The sequence below is a fragment of the Phodopus roborovskii genome, unplaced genomic scaffold (assembly GCF_943737965.1).
Source record: "Phodopus roborovskii unplaced genomic scaffold, PHOROB, whole genome shotgun sequence".
In the NCBI taxonomy this organism is placed as follows: domain Eukaryota; kingdom Metazoa; phylum Chordata; class Mammalia; order Rodentia; family Cricetidae; genus Phodopus; species Phodopus roborovskii.
In genome coordinates, this window is record NW_026126460.1 from 29,511,108 (window position 1) to 29,520,454 (window position 9,347).

General features: G+C 47.8%; 1 pseudogene; it reads right to left on the bottom strand.

Annotated features, from left to right (window-relative positions):
* Window positions 1-2,657: 2,657 nt before the first annotated feature.
* LOC127226557 (G-protein coupled receptor 55-like) lies at window positions 2,658-3,631 on the bottom strand (annotated as a pseudogene).
* Window positions 3,632-9,347: the final 5,716 nt, after the last annotated feature.

Here is a 9,347-nt window from a genome sequence, read left to right on the forward strand (position 1 = left end):
TGTCTAGCTCCTGATCAACCGGGAAAACCAGTTGAACACTTGAGAGGTGCCCTGTGACATCATGCTTGGTGCCCAGGTGTCTGGTAAAGGGACCACAAGTGTTGAATCCCTTAGCGGGGCCATTAGAGACCAGTTCTTCTCTGGAACCAGAAATTAAAGCCCAAGACAAGGACACAGTGCATTGAATGAATTTATTTATTCAGTAAATAATATTAATCAAATCGATTTTCCAGTTAATGTTGCTAGATTTTACAACTGTACATGTAGCTGATGTGTCAGGCTTCCTAGCCTGGTACAGATAAGATCATGTTTATGGTTAAACAATAGCTTCTAGCCCCATCGGCTTTAGTTACAGGATCTAGACTTTTCCCACAACTAAGTCCTGGGTGTCCCCACTCACCAGTGCAATATGCTGCACTCCGACTTTAACACCGACCCTCCTCAGTTCCGGTACAGCCGGCCAATTGCCAGTTGAGGACCCATAGGACCTGGTGACTTGGGCCCAGAGTCTGGACACACACCAGGTAAGTCTCCACTGGAAAAGACAAGAATTGTCTTCCCTTCACTCACTATTTTGGAATGAATCAGGGGTTCTCAAGCCCTACTCCCCCCATCTCCAGGTCCAGGGTCATCACACCGATCTGACACTGTCCCCCTCCAGGAACTTTGTCCTTACCTTTCCTCAGTTCATGGCTCAGATTCCCTACCCTTTTGACAGAACTCGGAGGAGGTGGTCCCACGACCTACCCGGTCACGGGGCTAACCTACAGCAGCCACAAATGTTCTATTGTACGTAACAGTCAGGCTGTCTCAGTGTTACAGATGGTGTCTCTGTCCAAGACAGCTGAGAGACAAAACAGTATCCACTTCTGGGTCTGCACAGCCCTGAGACCGCCAAAGAGGTTCCTGGAGGCCCAACCCTGGCACTGGGCTCTTGTCCTCGTACCCCTCTCCTCTGCAGACACTGCCAAGGTCCTTGAGTCTCTTCCTTACATTTTCCTTCAGTGGCCCACAGGTGGCTCCACAGTGACACTTAAACATTGCCACAGCCACTACGGCCTGGATGTCCCACCCTTCCATGGCTTCTAATCCATGACGGGAGGAAGCTGCTCTGCCCCTAGCCTCCCTACTCACCTTCCTTACTCTCTCAGGGCCTCAGCCCTTCCTGCCCATCTCCCTTCCTCCTCTCCTCCTTTTCTGTCCTCTCCTTTCTCCTTCTACCTCCCTCTCCCTCCCTTCCTCTTCTTCCTTCCCTTCCTGCTCCTCCCTCCTCCACGCCTTGTCTCACCACCATCTTCTGCTTTGCGGGCAGGTCCCAAATTACAGACACATCTCCATCTTCTCCCGTCCTTCTCACGCCATCCCCCAGCCCCCAGCCCCTGCAGGATCCAGTTAGGGCTGTGGTGGCTTCTCTTCCTAAAGACTCGTGTCTTATTCATCGCGAAGTCTCACGGGTTTCTTCTCGTCCCACTCCTTCCGTCTTGCAAAAAACACCCCACAATTTATCCTTCTGATCATTTCACTCTCTGGAAAGGCTGAGTCATCCCAAGCTAGACTTTCAGCTGTCACTGTGAGCTCCTTTGCCAGAGTAAGAGGAGCTGATGAAGGCTCCCACACTGATTCAGCTGCCTGTAGTTTCCCTCCAGGAACTGGTGAGCGCCTACCACCTTCCTCCAATCCAGGTCTTTGTGAGGAAAGCCTCTCCCTCCCCTCCAATTTCTGGCCAGCTCCCTAGACAGTGTCACCAGTACCAGCTGTCCAAGTAGGACCCAAAAGGACACCTTCTTCATTCTGCTATGGCTGAACCAGTTAAGTTCAATCCTTTCTCATCCCTTTCACACAGGTCTATTGAATCTGTTCAAGGCTGTTCAACATGGAAGGCTGGTCACCTTTAAGAGAGTTATATTTTTAGGCTGTCTTAGTCCTGGGACAGCACTACTACAGGATGGCAATAGGAAAGGGGCCATCCAGTTCCAGCTCCAGTGTGTCTCTTTCCTTCCCTGGGTATATTCTACACCTTCTCACTCTGCTCACTTTCCACTCTGTCCCTACTGGCCCCATAGTGTCCCCCCCTCCATAGTGACCTACTTCACACTGTCCCCTCCATCTAATCCTTCTCAGGGGCCTGAGGTTTGGATGGCCTCTTGTGCCTTCTAGGGCTGGAAGGGAATTTGTTCAGCCCTTAAAAGCTCCCTTGTCATCATTTCTGTGAGGTCAATTGCCAACAGAGCTTCAGAAGGGTCTGGAAAAAAAGTACCGCTTACTCTATCCTGAAGGCATATTTCTTCCCTATCCCTAGATCTCTACCAAAATGCTCTTGATTCCCTGCCCTAATCCTTTCTCCATCTCTCTCTCCCTTTCCTAGACTCTTCCAACAGAATGGAAAGATAGAAAAGCTGAGAAACAGATGTCTAATGCTACATTTTCTTTTCATTTCTTCTGCTTCATACATATTGGATTTAGAAATGAAGAAGTCACCTTGTTCTTTAGCAAACCCAAACCAAAGGTGATGTACCTCAGTCATCCAGGTGCTGTGGAAAGGTCTTAAGGGTACACAGAACAAAGATGTTACTCAGTGAGTGTCAAAGAAGCCAGAATGTTCCTTATAAGATCTCTTTGGGACTAGGATCTCCTTCCCTTGAGAGGGGTACCTTCCCTTAACCCCTGGAGATCGTGGTGTCCTGGTGGACCAGCTGACTGAGTGAAGTCGGGGGGCCTTGATGCCCATGCGAATTCTTTGATGACAAAGTAATGGCAGAAAACATCAAGGCAGCAGTTGATGTTGGAGAAACACAGGGACAATTGCAGGAACAAGCTGAGGCTCTGCCTGACTCTGCACTCCAAGATAAAGCCGTTCCCCTCACCAGGAACTGCAGGAAGAAACCCAAGTGCACTGGGAGAAAAGAGACCACAAAGATGACAAGATTGGTAGCGATGGTCCAGATGCAGGCTCTCTGTCGGATCCAGTCCTGGGTGTAGTCTGACGGCCCAGCAGAATGTGAATGCTCCTATAGGAACAAAAGCCCATGATGCCCATGGGAAGGAGGGAAGCCAAAGATCTCCAAGGGGAAGAAGACCTTGGCACTCCAGGTGCCATCAGACATGTTATGGAAGCACTTGTATTTCTCAACTTCCCCGTGGAAAGTGTAGATGGGGTGCTTCCGATCCATACCAGGATCCAGAGGATGCAGCAGATCGCAAAAGGTTTTCCTGGGGGACCGGAGGTGGCTGACCAGGATTGGGTACTGGATGGCTAGAAAGCGGTCCAGGCTGATGAAGCAGATGGTGAAGACGCTTCCGTACATGCTGATGAAGTACAGGCACTCCACCAGAGTGCAGAAGATGGGGGAGGGGGAGTCCCACTTGTGGCAGAACCATCTTGAATGGGGTGAAAGTACAAGCAGCAAGTCGAAGACAGCCAAGACTCATGTAGATGGAAGTGGCAATGTATTCTGGCTGCCTCTTCTTCTTCTTAAGGAAGGCGCCAAGCCTCGGATAGCCAAGAGAGGGACCAGGCCAAGGAGGGAAAGGTAGGGGATGTGGGACTGCCAGCTGCAAGGCTACTCATCAGCTTATCCACGTCATCGAATGAGCAGTTGGCTCTTGTGTAGGGAGACGGCTCATGTTCTGCCTGCAACACCAACAGTAGAAAAGAGAGTTCCTCTCACCCCTTGAACTGATGAACAACTAAAACAACTTGGCAGAGGATGGTGGGTGCACTTAGCAACCCATGCTTAATGCACTGCAGGTAACAGACACAGAGTAAGGGGCTGGGGTCAAAGCATTTGGCACGCTAGTATGAAGATTGGAGTTTAAGTCCCCAGAACCCATAAAAATGCTGGATGGGCATAGTGGACCACTAGTCTTACTACTCGCACTGGAGGCTCGAGACCAAGATTCCTGGAACCAGCTACTGTAACTAGAGTAGCCAAATTAGTGAGCACTAAGTTCCAGGAGAGAGAGGCAGAGGTAAGAAGATAGTTCTAGCCAGGGCTGCACATCTTAAGCTAGCTGTGGTGGCACACACCTTTAATCCCAGCACTGGGAGGCAGAGGCAGGTAGCCAGGAATAAAGTACGAAACTATCTCAAAAAATTACATTTAAATTTAGAAGCAAAACCAGGGCTAGAGAGCACTGGCTGCTGCTCGCAGAGGACCTGAGTTTGATTCCCAGCACCACCCACGGAAGCCCACAATATCTGTAACTCCAGTTCGGAGGGGCCATTGCCCTCTTCTGGACTCTACAGGCACCAGGCATGCTCATGGTACACTCACACTGGAGGAAAAATGCTCACCATATAAATAGAAGTGTAAATGAAGAACATGTGTAAGAGAACAATTCACTCCATCCAGCCTTCCCAGCATCCACTACTCTCTTACAGATGTCCTTGATTTACCATGGGTTTGAAAAATATATGTCAGTTAAAAGAAAGTACATAATATATATCTAATACCACAGCTTAGCCCAACTTATATTAGCCTCGACTGAGCAAAACACCTCACACAAACCCCATTTTGTAATGAAATATTGAAGTTCTAATGTGATTTATTGACCATGCACTAACTGAGCTGTAAAACCAAAACTATCCAAGGCTGATTGCATGTGCCCGAAGTCTCTCCATTTTCTCCATTAGAGCTCTCATTGAAATGAGTAAAACCACAGACTCTGAATCAAGATGGTTTAAGCAAAGAGAAAATTCCACATCATTGAAAACGGCTGGGCCTGATGGTGTGCATCGTGGTGTAAACCTGTCAGCCAGAAACGGGGGCAGAGGGTGGTGCTCCCGGGAGAGGTTCACACGGCAAAGACTAGCTCTGGCAACTGAAAGTGAGACCCTGGCTCACATGAAAAGTGGAAAGGAGCCTGGGCTATGGTCAGGAATGGAGCATCTGCCTAGCACATACAACACCTCTGGTTCAGTCTCTACTAAACAAAGGAGGGAAGGGGAAGGGAGGTACCGGGGTGCTGCTGGGGAGGGTTTCCCAGATGCTCTTTACAGGCCCAGATCCCCTTTGAGCAGGGACCCTCCGCTCTCCTGCACCCACTGTCGATTGGACAGTTGACTCCACCTCTGACTGCAGGGATAACCCCAATCAGCACATCACGCCCCCCTGGACACAGGCATTGATTTGTCCACTGGTTCAAGGCAAGGCAACCAGATTCATGCCTGGACCTCTTTCCGGGGGACTGGAAAGGACTGGAGCAGCTCCAGCTTTTTTACTGTCCTGGGAGAGAAACCGAGGCAGAAAACCAAACTCTTCATGGAAGAAGGACCTCTCCCAGAGGGAATGAGGTGGGAGCCTGTGGCCTGCCTAGGACAAAGAAAGTGCTGTAGACAAGGAGGGAACAAGGACAAGACAGCCAAGGCTGGAGATGCACTCTCCCAGGGCATTGGCCCTGGCCAAGCTCTGATCCAGGTCTTGTGTAGAGTCTGGGGTGCTTTAGGAGGGGTGAGAGTGTCACTGTGGGGTTCAGTATAGAGGAAGGTGTCCCTGGAACAGATTAAAAACTTTCAGATAATCGACCCAGGTCCTGGATATCAGGAGAGCCCCAGGATCCCCAAAAAAGCGACCCCCAGACCCATGGTCAGGATGTAGGCTTTAGCTTATGCTATTATACTAGAATTATTTTTTTATAGCTGAAAAGCAATTTGAGCATTTAATAAGCTATCCAAAGAATTCAAACCTTGCCTCATTGTACCTCAGGGTCTCCAGTCATACTTTCCAGAGCTAACCATGCATAACAGCTGCTTGAAATTTTTCTCTAGGAGTTCCTAGTTATAACCATATTTTCATACATACACATAAGCATGTGCCTTTGAAATTAAAAATAACCACTATACCTACAGTTCTGTCCCTGATTTTCCAGTGAACAATGTTTCTTAGAAATTGTTTCACATGAGTATACATGACTCAATTCCCTTCTCTAATAGCCTCTCTGAGTTCACTGTGCAGACAACATCACTATTTCAACCAGAAGCCTATTAGCAAACAGTTAGGCTTCCTGGGTAACAGCGAGTTCCACACCACACATCCTCTCGTGGCTAATTTCTTTGCTACATCCTCACTGTCAGGAGAATTCCCATTCCTTGGCCGTTTTCTCATTACTGCAGCTTTTTTGTTTGTTTGTTTGTTTGTTTGTTTTTCCAGAAATGGTTTCTCTGTGCTTTGAGCCTGTCCTAGCACTCACTCTGTAGACTAGGCTGGCCTCAAACTCACAGAGATCAGTCTGCTCTCTGCCTCTGCCTCCCGAGTGCTGGGATTGAACCGTGTGCCACTACCGCCTGGCTTACTACAGCTTTAGGGGAGTATGTGGGAAGAAAAGATTTGGGCATTTTTGGGTGTGGAATGGTGAGGGTGTGTAAATGGATGCACACATGTGTGCAGGTGTGGATGGAGGCAGAGGAGGCCGTTGGGTGTTAAGGATCTTCTCTGCCACTCTGAGCTTTATTTTTTTCTCCTTCATTTGTTTTTTTGAGGCAGTCTTCACTGAACCTGAACTCACTGTGGGCTACAGATGAACCCACTGTGCCGGAAGCTTTTGTGAGTGCCACGGATCCTAACTCAGATCCTGTACTTGCAGAGAAAGCACTGTACCCACTGGCCCTATCCCAAACCACCCCCAGCCCCAAATTCGGATATTTTAGAGATCATGGGTAGAATACCATTCCCAAACTTTGTAACTCCTATTTAAAAAGAAAAATCTATACATACAGACATGTAGACATATGTATAGACAGACAGACCCTTTATGTTAAACATTTAAGGCACAGCACTTGACCCAGGTGGCTTCCTAATGGCCTTGTGCTTTCTTGTATATGAACTTTTCTAGGCTCATGTCACAGAGGCTCAAAAAGACATCTCTCCCATGACCAGTGCTTAGACCAGTGCTGGCTAGTTTTATGTCAACTTGACACAAACTAAAGTCATCGGAGAGGAGTGAGTTTCAACTGAGAAAAATGCCTCCATAGGGTCAGGCTGTAGGCAAGCCAGCAAGGCATTTTCCTAACTAATGTTTGATCGGGAGGCCCAGCCCATGGTGGGTTGGGCTGTCCCTGGGCTGGTGGTTCTGGGTTCTATAAGAAAGCAATCTGAGCAAGCCACTCGAAGCAATCCATCCAGTATGCAGCACCCCTCCATGGCCTTTGCATGAGCTCCTGCATCCATTCAGGTACCTGCCCTGCTTGAGTCTCCTGCCCTCACTACTTTTGATAAGGAGCAACATGTTATATGGGACTTGAGTAAAAACAAACCCTTTCCTGCTCAAGTTGCTTTTGGTATTGGTGTTTCATCACAGCAGTAGAAAACCCAGCTAAGACAAGACTGGTGTGGTGTGGTAAGTGTGTGGGGGGACCTCTGCAACCTTTGCAAGGGTCCTCAAACTCAGGACTCCCATAACTGCTAAGGGCAGAGTGATGGAAGAGTCGTGGTATCTTTAGAAGAAATGCAGAATGGCAGGCTGTTTCCCTCCTGACAAAAATGCTCAGAGCACCAGACCAATCCCAAAACTAGCTGGTGTGACTTCTGGTGCTGCAAGGTAAACTTTGGAGTGATGGCAAAAGCAGGCTCAAGTCATCAGCAATTGCCTTTGAGATCACGGACAGCAGAAAACCAAGAAAAGAAGAAAATCCAAACTCCGGGCACATGTATGTGTCATGCTCAGGAAAAACTCCATGGATGAACCCTCCAAATTAGGAGAAAGGAACATTTGGGACTTGAAGAGACGGCTCATTGGTAAAGTGCCTGCCATACGGTCACAAGGGACTACAACCAGATCCCCATAACCCACCAAAATTTCAGTATAGTGGTATGTACCTGTAACCCCAGCTTTGGTGCTGTGTGGAGACAGGTTGATCCCTAACACTCATGGCCAGCTGGCCTGAGCTCTAGTTCAGTAAGCAGACTCCTTTGTCTCAAAACATGAGGGTAAAGAAAGATTGAGAAAAGACATCTGACATTTACCTTGCGCCTACACACGTAGGTGCATCGGCACCTCTCTTACCCACAAAACAGCTCGACATTGTGGAACACACTTGTAATCTCAACACTTGGGAGCAGAAGCAGGAGGACACTTAAGCACAGGAGTTCAAGACTAGACTATATATCACAGCAAGACCACTTGCAAAAGGAAAAGAAGGTTGGAAGGAGGAGGGAAGAAGGAATAGAGGGAAGGAGAGAGTATGAGGAAGGAGGGAGGGAGGCAGGGAAGAAGGAAGGAAGAAGAGGAGAAACAACAGATAGCAAAGTGAGAAAGTTGGTCTGGTCAAAAGCCATGATCAAGGATACTCGGATGTGCCTACATTGATACTGTGGTGGTGTGTGTATACATGCATGTGTGTGCATGTCAAGATTCAGCTGTTCTCATCCCCAGGAGAACTACCATAAAGGTCCCATTTAAATTACTGAAAGACTTCAAATGGGCCCTTCTCAAAAGGTGATCTCGTTAGCTAGAAGATGCATTATCTACAAATAGACATAACGGGAATCAGGTTAAAAAATTACTGCCAGCTAATGGCATGGTTATTGGAGGGTCTGAAATATTAATCCTCTCAATTTCCTCCAAGGATTGAGGATAATTCATCTTTTAAAGACTCTTCAAAGGGGAGCTGATGTGATGGTTCAATGGTTAAGAGCACTTGTTGCTCCCTTGAGGACCTGAGTTCAGTTCCCAGCACCCACATGGAGATCCACAATGGTCTGTAACTCCCTTGGGAATCAGACAGCTTTTCTAGCCCGTTGCACACACATACAAGCAGCAAACTCACACACAAAATGAAAACAAAAAGTACTTTAAAAAGAATCTAAAAAAAAAAACTGGGTCTCCACAGAAATAAGACAAAAAGGCATAAATGTTCTCTGTGCAAGAGATGAAACATCCATCCTTAGAGAAGACAAGGCATTTATAAAGACCAATTCATACTCAACCAAAGGCCTGGAGCTATAGCACCTTGGCCAGCCAACTCCAGGCCTGCACTTGTGTCTACAAACCACACTGTAGGTGACTGATTCCCTCCAGGTGAGCAGACAGTTGCTAAGACAGTGCAAGATATCCAAGCAGTTGATGGGAAACCAATCAGAAAGTGTAAGATTTTAATTTTTAGTTTATGTTCTCTCTCTCTCTCTCTCTCTCTCTCTCTCTCTCTCTCTCTCTCTGTATGTGTGTGTGCACATGTGTGTGTGTGTGTGTGTGTGTGTGTGTGTGTACATGTACCACAGCAAGTGTGTGGAGGTCAGAGGGCAACTTATGCAGCTAGGCTCTCTTCCTCTACATGTGGGTCCCCTGGGATTGAACCCGGCGTATCAGGTTTGCCTTTTTGTGCCTTTACTCACTGAGCATTTCACCAGGCC